Below are 19,085 nucleotides of genomic sequence, written 5' to 3'. Positions count from 1 at the left end.
AGAGAGAAAATCACTAAGGATATAGAAGACTTGAATAACACTATAAACAACTTTGACCTAATTGACATTTATAGAAAACTCCACTCAGCAACATCAGATTGTGCATTAGTTTCAAGTACCCATGGAAATTTTAAAAGATGGAGTCATAAAACAAGTCTGTATAAATTTAAAAGGATTCAAGTCATACAAAGAATGTTCTCTGACCACAATGGAATTAAATTAGAAATCAATAACAGAAAGATATGAGAAAAATCACCAAATACTTGGAAACTAAATAGCACACTTTTAATAACCCATGAGTCAAAGAAGAAATCAAAAGGGAAATTATGAAGTATTTTGAACCAAATGAAAATGAAAACACAACACAAAAGAAAAACACAAAATTAGTGGTATGCCACTATAACAGTACTTAGGAGGAACTTTATAGCATTAAATGCTGATACTAGAAAAGAAGAAAGGTCTCAGATCATTGACTTTCTACCTTAAGAAACTGAGGGGTAGAGGGGGAAATGGGTGAAGAGAATGAAAAAGGACAAATTTCCAGCCATAAAATAAATAAGTCCTGGGGATGTAATGTACAGCATGGTGACTATAATTAATAATACTGTGTTATGGGGTGACATTCAGCCAGCCAGTGAGGGCAATGGACTTTCTGTCCTAGAACCATGGCCCAGTTTGTCCGTAACTTCACAGAGAAGGCCCTAGCACTGGTCAACGCTGCTGTGACTTACTTGAAGCTCGAGTGGCCACATTTTGGCACTATGTCAAAGTTGAGCTGGTTCCTCCAATCCCTGCTGAGATCCCTACAGCTACTCAGAGCTTGAAAAAATTTGTCAGTAGTGCTCCAACCAGTAGCTTCAAACAGCTCACAGTTAAGGAAGCTCTACTGAATGGTTTGGCGGCCACTGAGGTGTGGATATGGGTTTATGTTGGTGAGATCATAGGCAAGCGTGGCATCGTTGGCTATGATGTTTGAAGACCAATCTTTAACATGTGATTATATTTGCTTTATTATTTGGGTGTTCTTGGACCATGTATGAGCATGCTGGTATTTGAATAAAATAAGACAATGTGTCAAAAATCAGTGTTTTCTCTATCAAACACTACATGGAAGGTCACAACTTCTCTTGATATTAAGTTGGGTTGTCATTTGCTTTAATACATTAATACACCTCTAAATGCATGTCTTTGCTTAGCCTGCAATTGGATAGGATATATATGAATATACCAACCTGGTACATGTATATATGAGGATAACATTTTATTTTGAAGGCTTGAAATAAATGATATTTAAGCTTTATTTCTAGAAAAGTTGGGGGAAAGGCTTTGAGAAAGCAGGATCTTACTCCAGTAGGAGAATAATAATACCACATGCCAAACAAGATGTAGTTAAGCACACAGTATAAAGAATACAATTTGGACTGTTTTTCTTTGCTAAAGTCAGAGAAAGACCCCTTTGACAACACCTGTGTCTGTAAATGTAGGGGTACTTTTTGTCAACTTGAATATAGCTTCCCCAAAAGAGAACAGCAAGGCCATATTCTGTGTATCTTTGTAACATCTTTAACACTAGGACAGAGTGAATGAGAGCAATGACCTATATTTTTAATCTAATTTTGATATGTGTTATATTATTATGATGTCAGGTATTTTTTAAGGACCTGTCTTTGCAAAAATAAAATATCCTATAGATGTTTAACAGGGTTATAATTTAGTATCATCCTGAAATAAATACTAGTGATTGGTATCAAAATAATAATAATAATAATAATAATAATACTGTGTTGCATATTTGAAAATAAGAGAGTAAATCTTAAAAGTTCTTATCACAAAAAAATTTGTAACTATATAAGGTGACAGACGTTAACTAGACTTATTGTGGTGATCATTTTGGAATATATACAAAAATCTAATCATTATGCTGCACCCCTGAAACTAATATAATGTTATATGTCAATTATACCTCAATTTTTACAAAGAAATAGGGGGGAGCAAATTAAACCCAAAGTAAGCATTAGAAAGGAAATAATAAAGATTAGAGCAGAAATCAACAAAAAAGAAAGCAAAAAAAAAAAAGAGAGAGAGAATATCAATAAAGCCCAAAAGAGATTCTTTAGAGAAATTAATAAAGTTGATAAAATCTCTAGCTAGACTGACAAGGAAAAAAGAGAAAAGACACAAAATACCAATATCAGGAATGAGAGAAATGACATCACTACAGATTCTACCAATATTAAAAGGAATAAGGGAATATTATGAACAGTTTTCTGCAAATAAACTTGACAACTTAGATGAAATGGACAAATTCCTTGAAACACAAGCTACCAAAGCTCACTCGAAAAGAAACAGATAACCTGAAGAGCCCTATATCTGTTAAATAAATAGAATTTATGGTTAAAAACCCTCCAACAAAAAGACTACAGGATCAAATGATTTCAGTGGAGAATTCTAGCAAGTATTTAAGGAAGCCATAATATCAATTCAACAAAAACTCTTCCAGAAAATTAAAGGAAAAAATACTTTCCAACTCATTCTAAGTGGCCAGCATTACTCTGATTGATAACAAAGCCAAAGACATTATAAGAAAGAAAACTACAAAACAACAACCCTCATGAGCATAGATATGAAATTCTAAACAAAATTTTAGCAAATCCAACCTGACAATATTTTAAATGGCTAATATATCATGACCAAATGAGGTTTAGCCCAGGAATACAAGTTGGTTTAACATTAAAAAATAAACAAATGTGGGACTTCCCTGGTGGTCCAGTGGGTAAGACTCTGTGCTCCCAATGCAGGGGGCCTGGGTTCGATCCCTGGTCGGGGAACTAGATCCTGCATTCATGCCACAACAAAGATCCCACATGCTGCAACTAAGACCCAGCGCAGCCTAAATTTTTTTAATCCAGTATCGGTGGGAAATAACTTATAAAAAAATAAAAATAAACAAATGTATGGCATCATATTAACCGAAAGTATTAATGTCCTATTGCTGCTATAACAAATCACCACAACCTTAGTGACTTAAAACAACACAAACTTACTATCTTACAGTTCTGAAGGTCAGAAGTCCAAAGCTGTTTCACTAGACTAAAATCAAGATGACAGCAGGATTGCATTATTCTGGAGGCTCTAGGAAGAAAACATTTCCTTGCCTTCGATGGCTTCTGGAGGCTGCCTGCATTCCTCGCCCCCTTCTTCCTCCATCTTCAAAGTCAAAGGCAACATCTCTCTCCCTCCCTCCCTCTCTCTCTCTCTTCCCCTTCCTCCCTCCCTCCCTCCCTCTCTCTCTCTCTCTCTCTCTCCTGTTTCTGTCATCACATCTCTGACTCTTCCACCTTTTAAGGACCCTGATGATTACATTGGGCTCACCTAGATAATCTAGGATAATCTTATCCTTGTCTGTGAAGTCCTTTTTTTCATGCAAGGCAACGTTCACAAGTTTCAAGTAGTAATGCAGCTTTGAGGGTGAGCTCGCTGCCCCAGGAAAACCCTGGTGGAAGGTCAGACCAGCAGATCTCAGAAACCAGCACAAAGCCCCTGCTTCTGGAGGCTCAAACTATTGGGAGTCATAGGAGTGTTAAGTGTTTCCCTGCCCCAGAAGAGACCCGGTCACCCAACCACCACTCAGGGGCTACTGTCCCCCACCCAGCCTCATCCACACTTACTCTCTGGTGGAGCAGTAGATTCCCCTTTAGAACTTGTCCACCAGGGACAGTGGGCTCCCAGAGTGGAGGCAGCTGGTGCAGAGAGAACTCCAGCTTCAGAGTCAACAGGCCTGGGCTCAAGTATCAGCTCCATTCTCACAGTAGCACCCTGGGTAAGTCCCATTAGCTACCCTCAGCCTCCATTTCCTCTTCTGTAAAGTGGGGGGACTAACTCCATCCCCCCAGCATGGTGGTGAGGCTGGCAGGAGATAACACACGTGCAGCTCCAGGCACAGAGCGGGGCCCAAGTCACGGGCGGTGGGTGATGGAGCATTAGTCCTTTTCCCTCCAGCCTGCTCTCCGCTGTTCTCCTCCCCTAGCTTACTCCCATCTTGGGTCCCCATTTGACCCCAGGGATCTCCAGGCCATCCCCTGCCGCTGCCCTGATATGAAAGTGTCCCGTGGCTGGGCCCAGCAAACCCAAACAGCAACCCCTGCCTAGGGTGGGCCTGAGAGAGGAAGTCTTCCACCTCCCCAATGTCTCCAGGACCCCTGTGAGGACAGGTGGGAGATGCAGGAGCCCCACCCCAGGGGACATTTAGCAGAGTGGTTAAGACTCTCGCTCAGGACCTTTGTTTAGATCTAGGCTTCCCACTTACTTGGCCCTGGCCCTCACCACCCCCAGAGCCTCAATTTCCTGTTTTGTAAAACAGTATCCATTTCAGAACTATCATGAGGATTAAGTGAGATCATGCATGAACGTGCTTCACCCAATGCCTGGCCCACAGTGAGCACAGTACCTACGGGCCATCACTGTGGTTATTTGCTCCCACCCAGCTCACCAGGAAGGCTGGTGTCCCCCACCCACCTGCAGTCTGAGTTTCCTGTGAGCCTGAGTTCAAAGAGCCAGGCGGGGCACCAGGGTCCAGTGATGTCCCCTCCCCTAACACAGTCACACTTCCATCCCTCCGCTCACCCAGGAGCTTCACAATAATAGAAATCCTCTCATCCTGCTTGTCATCTCTCTAGTGTCTAGATTAGTTCTGAGATCTCTGGCCCGGGGCTGCTCCTCTCCCAGCAGGGACCCTCCCTCCTTGGCCCCGATGTGCCCGCCTTGAGAGCAAAGTGGGACTGAGCAGAGGAGTGGTGAAGTCTAGGGGCTGAGTGTGGACTCTGGAGCCCGACTGCCTGGCTCTGTGTCCTCCCAACTTGGTGACTTTAGATAGGTCACTTGACCTCTCTGTGCCTTATAAAACAGAGCTAAGAATGGTACCCTCTCATAGGGTTATGGTGTAGATTAAATGCTTGCAGTGGTGCCTGGCCCCACTAAGTGCCATGTAAGTATTTGCTATTCTTATCATCACTGTTATCTTTTTCCAGCACGTCGCCACACGCACAGTGGGTTTCAGGTCATGCTTACTGAATGAATGGATAGATGGATGGATTAATTAATGAACCAACCCACCTCTACGGGTCCTTAGCTCAGGGATAACTGGTAACAGTGGTTATGGGTTTTGAGGGCCTGGCAGGTGCCAGGTGCTTCATAACATGTGATCTAACTGAATCCTCACAACAACCCAAGGAAGTGGGTACCCTCCTGCCTGTTTCACAGATAAGGAAATCATGACCCTTAGAGGTTAATGTGTCCAAGATCACACAGTCACTTTTTTCTCGCCTTTAGTTTTTAATTATACATGATACAAAATCACTGAGGAAAACATTTAAATAGAGAGGCAAAATAAACACAATAAAGGTTAAATCACCTGAGATTCCATACCCAGAAATTTCCATTGCTAAGTGCTTGCAGACTATCACATAGACTTTCTTCATGCAAGTATACATAACTTTTTTAACAAAGATGGGCTCACATTATGCATCCCCTGCACTACAGCAGAACGTAGCTCTCTTTCTATGTCAATAAATCCGTGCCACTGGCAGCAGATAGCGCTCTATTGTAGAGCCGAATCACAATTTATTTAACCAATTTGCTGTTGTGGGATATTTAGGCTGATCCAATTTCTCACCATTTTATGTGATGAATATCCTCTTTATCCATACAACTTTCTGAACTTGTCCAATTATTTCCTTAGGATAAATTTCTAGAAGTGAAATTTCTGAGTCAAAGACAATACACTTATTTAGGGCTTTTCATATATACACACTGCCAAATTGTCTCCCAGAAAAGTTGTATTAATTTACGCTCCCACTAGTGGCAAATGAGATATCGGCCACAATACTGAAGATATACAAAACAGATCAGAAATGGTGCATTAGTCAGGAAAGGCTAGGCCAAGCTGTAGTAACAAGTTAACCCCAAATCTCAGTGGTATAACACAACAAAGATTTATTGGTGACCAGCACTGCAGGCTCAGTCTGGGTCAGCAGAAGGAGGGTCTCTGCTTGCACAGTGAAATTCAGGGCCCCAGGCTGATGGAGAGAGGACCCTCTCCCCCACACCATCTTGTAGCTGTACCGTTTGCAACACAAGACCTCCACGGTTGCCCCAGAATTGGAAGAGTGATTAGCCAGGTTCTTAAATGCCTTGGCTCAGAAGTGATACACATCATCTCCACTCATAGAACTGTCACGCGGCCCTGTGCAACTGCACAGAGGCTGGAAAGGATGGTCTTCCATGGGTCCAGGAAAGAGAGGTAAACCTGATCCGCATAAACACTAGTAACGTCTGCTACAGATCAGAGGGGTAAAAGTCATGGAAGGTGTCCTCTGGCAAGAGGAATCTGAATTGAATCCTATTGTGGTTTGCCATAGGTCCAATTTCACCGCTCTGGTGTGGCTTTTCTTAAGAAAGAAATGTTTTGTCCCACCATAATGAAGAGAGGGGGAAGGGCCCAGCTAGGGAGCTGGACGGTGGGCTGGTGACAATTCCCCTCATACCTGCAAGGCAGTCCACCTCCAGCTTGTCCTGGGGTCCTCGCCCAGAGCCGTGTGGACCCCAAGAAGGCTGGGGTCAGGTTCCCTCCTTGTGCAAAGTCTATGGGAGTCGGGTCCATGGGAAATTCTGCCCTCTGTAACCCACTCAGCCACTCCCTGACTTGTCAGCAAGAGCAAGCAGCATGGGGTCAGCCCACCCCCATAAGTCAGACGCAAACAGGAAATCAGGGGACAAAGGCAGTAAAAATGAGTTTTCTGGAGTGAGACTGCCTGGGTTTGTAAACCAGCTGAGCCACTTACCATTTCTGTGACCTTAAGTAAGTTACTTAACTTCTCTGTGCCTCTGTTTCCCTAACTCTAAATGGGGATAATAAACTATGCAAGAAGGAGGGGTTATGGGGATATACGTATGCATATAGCTGATTCACTTTGTTATACAGCAGAAACTAACACAACATTGCAAAGCAATTATACTCCAATAAAGATGTTAAAAAAAAAAAAAGACAAAATCATTTAAAAAAAAAAAAACAGTAACTACCTCCTAGGGCTTAAAGAAGCCAATATTCATTCCTTCATTTAACAAGCACACAACAGACACCCTTATAGACCCTGGGGATACAGAGGTGAACAAAGCAAAGCCCCTTCCTTCAAGGAGTTTATATTCTCTTAAGGAGACAGGAAACAAATACACCAACAACAAATAACATTGTTTTTCAGGTGGTAGTAAGTGCTGTGAAGAAAACTTAAGCAGGGTAGGGGGAGAGACAGTGATGGGGAATGCTGTTTTATCCAGAGTACGTACCTCCGTAAAGCGACATCTGAGCAGAGATCTAAATGGAGTAAAAGAGGGAGCCGTGTGGATATCAAGGGAGAAATGTTCAGACGACAGGAAAGGCAAGAGCAAAGGCCCTGAGGTGGGAGCATGCCAGCGAAAAGGCGAGTATGGCTGGAGCAAGTGAGCAAGAGGCCAGGAGATTAAACCAGAGAGGTGCGCATGGCCATGATAAGGACTTCTGATGACCATGATGATGTTAATGATGGTGACCAAGGGCATGTGGGGTTGAGGGCAGAGAGTGAGTCCATACATGCTGTAGAGATAGAGCCAGGGATCTGGGAAAATATAAATATATAAATGTTTCCATGAAATCAGTCTCTCTCCTTTTCATCCTACCCCCACCCCCATACTGTCCCCCCTCCTAATCTCACTCCCCAAAAGTAAGCCTCAGGACGGAAGGAAAATAAAACTATCTTCCAGCTACTAAAAGCTATTTGCAGTAGTGGGAGTAGAGGCAGCCTCGGTCAACCCGGACTTCAGGCAAGATGGAAGTTGCTGGCAGCTCCAGATGCCAGTTTCCCTTTGCCTTATTTGGGGATTTGAGGTGGGGGAGAAAGGAGAAGAGGTAGAGGAGTGGGAGGCTGTAGAGGCAGAGAGGGAGGGTGGAGGTGAGCAGCGGTCCGCGGGGGGACCCCAAGGGCCCAGGCGGCTGGCATTCTCCAGTCACCTAGACAGCACCCAGGGCCAGTGGGGCCAAGGCTGCGTGACCTTGTCCAAGGTCATCCCAGTGATCTGGGCAGTCTCCTCCCCACCCCCACCCCAGTTGTAGATATGTCTTGGGCGAGGGAGGGGGAGGGCCGTTTCCTTCCATCTGCTCCTCCCCAACACCTGGATGGAGAGCAGACCTTGGGGGACTGGGACTGGGGTAGGGGTGTCTGTTCCCTAATAAGTGTTCCTGCCCCTCCCCTCTACCAGCTTCCTTTGAGCTGCACGGGCGCGTGTGCAAGCGTGAGGCGCACACAGACACGCTTCCACCTAAGAGACAATGGAGTCTGCTAGTGAAAAGCAAAGCTTCTGAAGCCAGACTGCCTGGGTTCAAATCCCAGCTCTGCCTCTCCCTGCTGTGTGAGCCTGGGCTAGTGACTTCTCCTCGCTGAGCATCAGTTCCCTTGTCCTGGGTTGTTGGGAGGATTAAATGAGTTCATCTGTATAGCAGCACCTAGAACTGTACCCAGCACATCATAAGCAGCGTGAGCTGCTAGTATCACACGTATTTATGCGGGCTTGCAGAGGGGAGCAAAAATCCCACCCCTTCGCTCTCACAGGTCTGCAGACGTGCCCATGACACACAGATGCAGTGCACCTGCACACTCCAAAGCAAGAAGGCAGAGGGAGGCGCTCCTCCTGGGCCCAGCAGCAATTTGCCTACCCAGGTTCCCTTCCACTGGCAGAATGGCTCCCACACACAGGTGAAGCAGCAAGGGTGAGTTTCCTCTCAGCCAACCCCCGGGACCTCTATTCCAACCTTGAGACCCTAGATCAAACTCTCCTCCAGTCCACCTCCATCCTTCCCAAAGCACAGATCTGGCTTCTTTGATCTCACTGCAACCCCATCACCTGTCTGCTCAAATGCCTGCAGGGTCTCCCCATCAAGTGGGGCATACAGCCAAAATCTTTAACCTGGTATTGAAGGCCCTTCAGATCTGATCCCAACCCACCTCGCCAGCATCGGTGTCTTGGTGTGCATCATCACGGCTGAAGAAGTCCAACACCCACCACCGCTCCCCTCCTGTTCTGTCTGCCTGGAGTCACCTGTCATGTCTCCTCCCACCTTGACCTAGCCAATCTCTTAAGCTCAGGTTCAAAATCTGCTTACTCTGTGGAGTTCTCTGTAAACACCGCAGGCAGAAGTCACCTTCCAATTCTCCACCCCTTAGGCACCTGCCTCTGTGCTCTGACCACACAGCACAGCACTTATTCCTCCCCAGCCCACCGTCTGTCGTGGGTTTGTGATTCTGTGAGGACAGGGACCTGGTTCCCTTCATCCCAGGACGTCCAGCTGGCAACAGAGAAAAGGTCCAGAATCATCACTATTGTATGAGGAAGGGAAGAAGGAAAAAACAGGAGGAAAGAAGACAGTCTGGACATGGTCAGACCCGTGCCTGAGCCTCGGGATTGATAACTGACGCTTACTGAGAACTTACCTGCCAGGCACTCTTCAAACTGCCAGTCCTACAAAGTGGGTGCTGTTATTCTCCCCACTATACAGAGGAGGAAACTGAGACGCAGAGAGGTTGACTTGTCTGAAATCACACAGCTGGGAAGAGACAGGGCAGGATTCAAACGGGAAATCTGGCGGGAGCCTGGGCTTTTATCATTGCTCTTGACTGCCTCTGGAAAGGCAGATTTCTTTTAAAAAGTTAGAGAACTGAGATCTCCCCGCCCCTCAGGCAACAGGTCAGTTCACTGGGGAGCCGCTCTGGGCTGAGCTCGTCTCCCAGAGGGCTGCATGGATGAATGAGGGGCCTGATCACAGAGGTGGAGACTACGGCCTCCCACCAGGCCCAGGAACATGGCTGTGCTCTGGGCTGGACCTGTCCCTTCTCCCCCACAGAGTAAAAGCCACTCGGTCTCTGTCTGGCTCGCAGCTGTCCGATCTACAAGTGGGCAGACAGGGCAGAACCAACGTGGCCAGGAGGGAGGGGAGATGGGAGCACAGACAGGAGGTGCAGCTGGAGATGAGTGGTTGTCCCCGGGGCCAGACCCATGCAGCCCCAGGGTGTATGCACGCTCGTGTGTGTGTGTGTGTGTGTGTGTGTGTGTGTGTGTGTGTGCTGTCAGCAACGGGAGGCCTCGAGCCTGAAACAGGCAGTGGCGTCCATGTGTGGGGCAGCGAGTGCAGCTCCCCCTGTCCCAAAAGGACATGGATTCTAGAAACCACAGGCCAGGGGCTCGCAGCCCTCAGCCCCATAGCCACTACCAAGCCCCCTGCACATTTGCCACCTGGCGTAGACCCAGACCTTGCCTAGACCCACAGAGCGTGCTGGGGGCTTCAGGAGAGGAGAGCCCACGTGTGTGATAGGGACCTAGAGGCAGTGCTGATGGCCCTGGGGACCGTCAACCAGGACAAACCAAATCCAAACAAGGATATAGCCAAGGCTGTAGACCAGGCCTGGTGGGGAAACTACAGAATGAGAGCTTGCCTTTAGAAGCTTTCAAGATAGTGAGCTGGGCTGGTGAACGGGTCACCTCTGCCATCTGGCTGGGAGTAGGGAGGGTCTCTCCCAATATGTAGGTACTCAGCTAAAGAATCCCTAGCTGCAGCGAGCCAGCAGCCATCATCTCGTCCTCCCAGCTCCAGGCCGGGGGTGGACTTCAGAGTTGATGGAAAAAGAGCAGAGAATAAAATAAGCAGTAATAGATGTTCCCCCGGAGCCCTGTGGGGGCCTGGAAGAGAGAGAAGTTAATCCTGCAAAGCCCTAGCAGACTCCAGGGTGGATTATCAAAGCGCTAGACTGTGAGGACTCAGAGAAATTGTGATCACATCTCAATCGGCGACCCCCATTCGCTATTTTGGAGTGACCCAACCAGTAGAGAAGGCTACAATCTCCAAGTGTGTGGATTGCAGAGAGCTTTTTACACGAAACCTCGTGCTCTCCTATGGGAAGTGGATACACAAAGCAGAGGTGATGGGGAAAGGGGACCTTTGGTGACTGTCTGTCTAGTGAAGTGCCCTGTGCTTGGGTCAGGCCGTATGGGTCAGCACATGTGGCTGTGGCTTGGATACAGCCAAAGGAGGTACCCTGATTCTATCTCCAGTGGAGAGAAAAAAGATGCAGAGAACAATGCAGACTGGCAGTGGTCTGAGAATCACTGTTGGCTACGATCGCCATGTCCCAGGTGGGACCGCCAGCATAGGACTCACAGAAGTCCCAGTGGGCCACGTTATCCAGTACAGTAGGTTGAATTGTGGCCCCCAAAGGGTATGTCCACCTAGGTCCTCAAGATGTGACCCTACTTGAAATAAGGGTCTTTGCAGATATAATTAAAGTAAGGATCTCAAGATGAGATCATCCTGGATTAGTGGGCCCTAAATTCAATGACAAATATCCTCAGAAGAGGATGACAGTCCTAAGAAATGAATATATTTGGTGACTGTGCCAGTTATCTACTGTTGCATAACAAACTACCCCCAAACCTAGTGGTTTAAAACAACAACAATTTACTATTGCTGTAATTCTGTGGGCGGGAATTGGGACAGGAGTCAGCTGCATGGTTTTTCTGCTCTGTATGGGTTCAGCTGGGGTCCTGTACTGGCTGCGTTCAGCTGGCAAGTGGATCCGGCTGGAAAGTCCAAGATCTCACTCCCATGTCTGGTGCCTAAACACTGCTCCACATGGCCTCTCTCCTCCACCCCCGGACACCTGCCCCCTGTGGCTAGCTTGGGCTTCCTCACAGTATGGTGGTCTCAGGGTAGTCAGCCTTTACATGGCAGCCTGCTTCCAAGAGGGAGTATTATAAGCAACAGAAGTGGAAGTTGCAGGTCTCTTTAACATTTGGCCTTGGAAGTTAGTCTCGCTTTTGATGTTGGTAAAAGCTGTCAGGGGCCAGCATAAATTCAAGGGGAGAGAAAACATACACCAACTCTCAGTGGGAGGAGTAGCAAAGAATGTGTGGCGTGGCCATGTTTAACCGCCATAGAGACCAAGACACTTGATGGGGCCACATTCTAAGCCCCGAGTGGTTATTCAAAACCTCAGTCAGGGGCTTCCCTGGTGGCGCAGTGGTTAAGAATCTGCCTGCTAATGCAAGGGACACGGGTTCGAGCCCTGGTCCGGGAAGATCCCACATGCCATGGAGCAACTGGGCCCATGAGCCACAAGTAATGAGCCTTCACTCTGGAGCCTGAGAGCCAAAACTACTGAGCCCACGTGCCACAACTACTGAAGCCCACGCGCCTAGAGCCCCTGCTCCACAACAAGAGAAGCCACCGCAATGAGAAGCCCGTGCACCGCAACGAAGAGTAGCCCCCGCTCGCTGCAACTAGAGAAAGCCCACGCACAGCAATGAAGACCCAACGCAGTCAAAAATAAAATAAATAAAATAAATAAATTTTAAAAAAAACCTCAGTCAGGGCTCTGGCAGGAGAGACACTGCTCGTTCAAAGGGCTCCAAGAGAAGGTTTAATGACTGGACTGTGTGCAGGGGTGGGTGCAGGGTCAAAGGGACCAACAGGCTGCCACCCGACAGAATTCTCCCATTGGCCAGACCCACCGGAAGCCAGAGGGGGCGGGCAGGTGATGCCCTCCGTAGAGGTTCTGCCTCCTGGCGGACTGAGGAAGGTGGAGGGGGTTGGAGGCAGGGTGGGGGTGGGCAAACACCAGGAGGATCTAGAGGACCTCTGTTTACAGAGCCCTCCTACACTCACCCTGCTCTGTGCACTTTTTGTATGTTGCGGCCTCCTCCTGCGCTTTCCTGGACGAGAGACTGAGGCGGGGCAGGGGTGGGCAGGCCTGGGCTGGGCCAGGCTGGGGGCTGCGGGGTGAAGGAGTGCAGGAGTCTGCCCAGGCTGAAGGGGGCCGTCAAGCACTGAGGCTGGGGAGGCTCCAGACCCTGATGCCTGGAGGAGCAGGTGGGATCCCTGCAGGCCTGTGCCCCTGCCCCCACTCCTCTGATGGGGCCCCTGGTCCTAGGACTCAGGGCAGGGCACCCCAAGCCCGGCATCCCTCCCCCGGCCATGCCCCACCCTCCCCGCCTTAATGAAGTTCCCTGCCTGACACCTCCTAATTCCCCAGTGATTAACTTCCAGCAGATTAGAACCAGGACAGCTATTTAATTAACACGCATGTCTGAGATTACTCAAGACTCATTAAGACTCCATGATTGACTTGTTAACATGCAGGAATTCAATTACTTGCCTGGCACTGAACTCCTGGCCAGGCGGTGAGGGCGGGCAGCAGCAGAGGCTACAGTGCCCAGCCCAAGTGCCCTAGTCTGAGGGAAGAGTCAGGCCCGTCCCAGAAGAGCCCCAGCTTGAGGGGAAGAGACACAACTTGACCCCAGGGGAGCCCCAATCTGAGCAAGAAATCACAACCCTTGTCCCCGGAGAGCCCCAGACTGAGAGGGAAGAGACAGGCTCTATCTCTGAGCATCTCCCAGGTGAGGGGAGACATACATTTCTGACCCCCAGGGAGCTTCCTGAGGCGGAAGACCCAACTCATGTTCCCAGAGGACCCTGGTCTGGAGAGGCACAACCTCTCTCTTTGGGTACCCCTATTCTGAGAGGGACAAGGCAGCAATCAGAGCAGGGCAGCCTCGCCCCTGTTCTGGGGGCCTCAGCAGAAGAGAAGGACACACACCCATCATTGGAGGCCCCAGGCTGAAGGGAGAGATGTAGCCAAGGCCATGGGGAGCCTGGTCTGAGGGACGACAAGTGGTCCCTTCCCAGGAAAGCCCCTGATCCACGCAGGGAGACAGGGCACAAGGCCAGTGTCTCCATAGGAGTGCGTCTATGAACCACCCTCCCTCAGGAGGGACCAGGGAACTGGTATTTCCTCGGAGGCCGATGGAAAGGAGTGGGCAGAGTGGCAGAGAGGACACAGAGCCAGTCCCACGTTCCCTCTGCCCGGTCCTGGCTGCCCCATTGCACCCCACACTGGGAGCCTCAAGGATGGGGACCAAGACTGTTGATCTCTACAGCCGAGGCACCACCCTGCCCAGCCTAGGACTTAAACTGCTCCATTGGAGGAGAACTAATGGAGGAAACTGAGGAGAGAGAGGAGGGCCTGGGGAACCGAAGTCTGACAATGAGGTTAGAATGGCCACGATAATGAGGATGGTAAATTTCCTGAGCACCTCCTGGACACTGAGCATTCCACACATTGTCTCATTTATTCTTCCCACTTTACAGGTGTGAAGACTGAGGTCCAGAGAGGTTAAGTAACTTGTCCAAGGCAACACAGCAGGAAGAGGTGGAACCTGGCTGAAATTCGAGTGGTCTCACCCCTAAACCTCTGCCCTTAATCATTACCCTTTACTACACTCCACCCAAGTCCTCATAAGCCCTGGTGGTCCTGTGGGATGGCCAGCTCACACCTGCTGCTGCAGTTCCTGTGAATTCACACTCCACAAAGCTGCATTAAGGAAATTCACAAGGGCAGAGAAGCGTGGGTCACCTCTGGAGTCCCCTCTGGAGCCGGTGAAGAAGAGGCCCCACGAAGGAGCCTGGACCACTGTGCCAAGCGGGCTCAACAGGATGGCGGCAATACAGGGACAGAAGCTTGGTGCCAGTCCCCAGTGAAATTCCTCAGCACATCATTCAGCGGACACAATAGCACTGGCAGCAGAGTGGGAAGCCGAGAGGGGGGCCCTGGAAGCCAGCAGACCTGGGGTCCAGGCAGGGGCTCTGCCCCCTATAAGCTGTGTGGCCTCAGGCAAGTTACTTCACCTCTCAGAGACTGCTTCCTTACCTGTAAGTCGGAGGTGGTTAATAGTACCTTCCTTATAAGGTTATTTGGGGGAGTAAACGTCATCATGTATATATAGAGTCCATAACCATACCTGGCAGGTAAAGAGGGCTCACCGTGGTTTGTGGTCACAGGCATTTGTGAACGTTTCGGGAAGAAAAGAGAAGGGCCCAGGAGCCAACAATGGTTCCCTTAAAAAAATTGCATCCTGCAAACCTCCCCTTTGAACAGCAGTCCTGGGATGAGGAGTGCAAGAGAGAACACTTTAGATATTTCAGAAACGCGTGTGATGCTCTCCTGGGAGAGCCACATTGATTTCTGTAAAATGTGGACTGGGTAAAATACTGTCATATGTTGATTGAAGCTTGCTGAGTGTTGATTAAATGGTTCGGAGGCCATGTCATTGGAGAGGGTCATTTCAAATACATCTGAAGATGACAAGATGTCATAAAGCTAGAAGGGCCAACAGAAGAATGTCGAATGACTCCTAAAGTCCAAAACAGTGTATTCGGGCCAAGAAGACGAAGTGTAACAGGAAAAGGTAAAAGATCTGCTCTTTGAAAACAGATAGGAAAAGAGTTCCACTGTGTGCTGTTTAGCAAGCAAAGCAGTAAACAGAAATGAGGGTGAGGAGGAAAAAGTGTGTGTGTGTGTGTGTGTGTATCCTTATAGAGCTTAAAATATCCTTTAAAATAGCCTGATAATACCTTAAAACATCTTAAAATAGCCTTATATACCTTAAAACATCTCTAGAAACATACATAAGAAATTAATAACTATTTTTTAGTCTGTGGGGAGGAGGACTAAGGCTAGAGGACAGGGGTGTGGGAGGGAAATTTTTCCCTGAAGAATACCCTTTTATAATTTTTTAAATTTTGAACCCTGTGAATGTATTGCCTATTCAAAATTAAGGTAAAGAATGTTAACACTGGTTATATCTCTGGTTGCTGGGGTGATGGATGGTTTTACTTTCTTCTTCATATTTTTCTGTATTGTCTGAATTTTTCTAATGACCGTGTTTTACATTTTTAAATCAAGAAAAATAATAGAGCTATTAACATATTCTTTAAAAGTCTGCCTCAGTTGCATAGGCTGAGGACATGGCTGGGCCACAACTTAGGTAACAAAAGAAATATTGCAGGCTTGCTGTTCCAGAGAAACCATTTAGAAATGGGTGTAGGCTTGCCAAGTGGCCACAGAGGGCAGAAGGAGGAAGCATGGGCAGAATGACACACTGCTACTCAGGGCAGCAGTCAGAAAGAACTTCCTATCCAGGTTGCTCTGGTAGGAAATGAGCTCCCCATCACCAGAGGTATGCAAACAAAACCTGCCAAGTGTAGGCACACTCTTTCAAGCCATTGGTACTAAGCAGGGAACCCACCTCAGAGGTCTGGGCCTGGATCACAGCCTCTGGCTGCCTGGACCTACTATTCATTACACGTATAGCATCACCTATAATGCAGCAAATGTAAAACTCGATAATATATACTAAGAAATGATCACAAAACAGCTAATACCTATTGAGCACTTACTGTGTGCCAGGAACCACCCTAAGCACTTCTGTAGATTAACTGATTAATTTTCACAACAACTCTATATGGTAGGCACGGTTATTATCCCCATTTTACAGATGAGGAAATGGAAGCAGGATTGGTTCAAGGGGTTTTCTAGAGAGAACACCATGCTGGAGGGTTTCTCTCTCCCAGTGTTATGGGCTGAACTGTGTCCCCCGAAATTTCTAAATTGAAATTCTAATTCCCAGTACCTCAGAATGTGACTGTCTTTGAGAGTCTTTAAAGAAGTAATGAAGGTAAAATGAGGTCTTTAGGGTAGGCCCTAATCCGATATGACTGGTGTCCTCGAAAGAATAGGCGATTAGGACACAGACACACACAGAGACAAGAGCATGTGAGGACACAGGGAGATGAGCCTACAAGCCAAGGAGAGAGGCCGCAGACGAAACCAAACCTGCCAACACCTTGATCTCAGACTTCTAGCCCCCAGAATTGTGAGAAAATTACTTTCTGTTAAGCCACCCAGTGTGTGGTACTTTGTTATAGCAGCAGCCCTAGCAAACTAACACATCAGTTAGTTATGAACAGGCACCCAGGGATAGGACGTGGCTTAGCCCCTGCCAATTATGGGGGCGGGGAGTGCCTGGGCTAGTGCGCAGGTGTGAGTGAGTGTGTGGATGGGGCAGGGCCAGTGTGGGGGGGTGTGGGTAAGTGTGCACTGACTTGGGTGTGTGTGTGTGAAACCACATTTGTGGCCATGCCGGTGGTGTGTGTGTACAGGCGCGTGGAGTTGTCTGTACACAGGTGTGTGTTCATTCAGCCTGGCCTGGAAACAGATTCAGAGAGAGACATTGCTGCGCACACACACTCACTCACGCATGTACATCCCCAAGGACCTCCGCTCCCGAGTGCCCCGGACACCTTGGTTGGGAAAGCACTTCGGTACCACCCTTGAGGCTAATGCCAGCACTGGGAGGTGGCCGGGCCCAGGTTCATTATCCCAGCACACAGTGAGCACTCGTTAAACATTGACCATGATTACCATTATCATTTTAGCACAATTTTACAGATGAGGAAACAGGTAAAATGGCCTGCTCAAGGTCACCCATAATAAGCATATGGTAGAAACAGCAATCAAACTCACAGAACCCAATTCCCAGCCAAGTGTTTGTTTCCTCCAATTGGCTCTTTCATACACAGACCTCAACATGCCCGGGGGCCATCACACACAGACACGCATACAGGTGCCCATCACATACACACCCATGCACAGGTGTCCATCACAACACACACACACACACAGTGTCTGTCACGCGCACACACACACACACACACACACACACACAGGTGTCCATCACATACACACATACAGGGGTGTTGGTCACACACATAAATGCATGCAGACACCTGAGTATAACAAGAAAATAATAGCTAATATTTAGCTCCACAACAGACTTAGCACTTTGTGTGCATAATCCCATTTCATACTCACAAAATCCCTGCAACGTAAGTGTCATCTGATCTTACAGACAAAGAAACTGAGGCACAGAGTGGCTCAGGAACTTATGCGAGGTCACCTCACTGTCAGCAAAGAAGCCAAACCCAGCGCTTTCAACCCTCTGAGCTCTGCCTCCCCACGTGCACCTCCCATCTCTTGAGAGCTCTGCAGAGGGATGTAATTATTCATCATACAATGGCCTAATATTAAAATGAAATTAGCAGCGACCTAGGCGTGAGCAGACAGGGCTCCTTCCCTGTGCTCCTCCCAGGGAAAGGCAGAGTGGTGTTAAATGATCATACATCTGCATAATGGCTTCCTTTGTTCTTTTTCTTCCCGACTAAATTGGCCAGAATTCACACCTCTGTTAAACCCAGAGGCCTCCCCACCAGGGTCTAATTACTGCCACCCATAAACAGGGGCGTGATCCGGAAAGGCAGAGCGTCCCTTTCCCTGTGTCTGGGCTGCACAGTCTAGAATTTGGGAATTTTCAAGTTTGGCTGAGGGCACCAAGGGGTCGACTGATGGCCCATTTGGAAGATTAAAGGTTGGGCTAAGAGCCTGCAGGATGAAGAGCAAAAGTCATGGGGGCCAGGTTGCCTGGTTGAGATGGAGATGAAATTGGTAGAAGGAGATATGGAAGTTATGGTCCCTTCGGGGCTTATAAAGCCTGTACGAAACCCTTCTCTCTGGGTCAGGCTGGACCCAGGTCTTTGCTACCCCTCACCCTGTGGAACACGCTACCTGTCACTAAAACCCCCAGAACGTTCTGCCAGCCAAGCAGTCTTGGTCTTAACTTTTGTCACACCATCCGCAGCGCTGAAGCCACAGCTATGGGAGGGTGGGTCCTGGTGTCCAAACACACTCATGAAACGAATACTGAGCAGCTATTTATGTGCCAGGAGCTGAGGATGTCTCGGGGAAGAAGCCACGATCCAGGCCCTCGTGGGGTTTGTGGTCTTGCCACGTGGTCTTGCCTCTGAGCAGGAGGAGCCCCACTCCCCAGGGACAGGGCAGGAGCAGAGAGGGCCCTCCCCGGCCACAGCCCCTCCTAGGACTCGCTCTGGGAGAGGCAGGACGGAGGGCAAGAGTCTCCCCCTGTGCGCGGCCTGGACTCACAACTCACGGCCTGGAATCCCTTGTGCACAGAGAGAGATGCAGGCACGTTCCCAGAAAGGGCAGTGGAAACCCCAGCGATGTCCGTGCAGGGGATGGAGAGGACCCAGCATGAGGGAAAGGGAAGCGTCTCCCTCTCACGCCCCTGTCTACTTTTCCCAGCGCTTCCTCTCTCTG

At 48.5% G+C, this 19,085-nt stretch overlaps 1 pseudogene; it reads left to right on the top strand.

Annotated features, from left to right (window-relative positions):
* The first annotated feature begins 665 nt into the window (after positions 1 to 665).
* LOC132348987 (ATP synthase subunit g, mitochondrial-like) lies at positions 666 to 976 on the top strand (annotated as a pseudogene).
* Positions 977 to 19,085: the final 18,109 nt, after the last annotated feature.

Source organism: Balaenoptera ricei, chromosome 1 (assembly GCF_028023285.1).
Source record: "Balaenoptera ricei isolate mBalRic1 chromosome 1, mBalRic1.hap2, whole genome shotgun sequence".
Taxonomy (NCBI): domain Eukaryota; kingdom Metazoa; phylum Chordata; class Mammalia; order Artiodactyla; family Balaenopteridae; genus Balaenoptera; species Balaenoptera ricei.
This window is presented reverse-complemented; position numbering and strand designations above follow the sequence as displayed.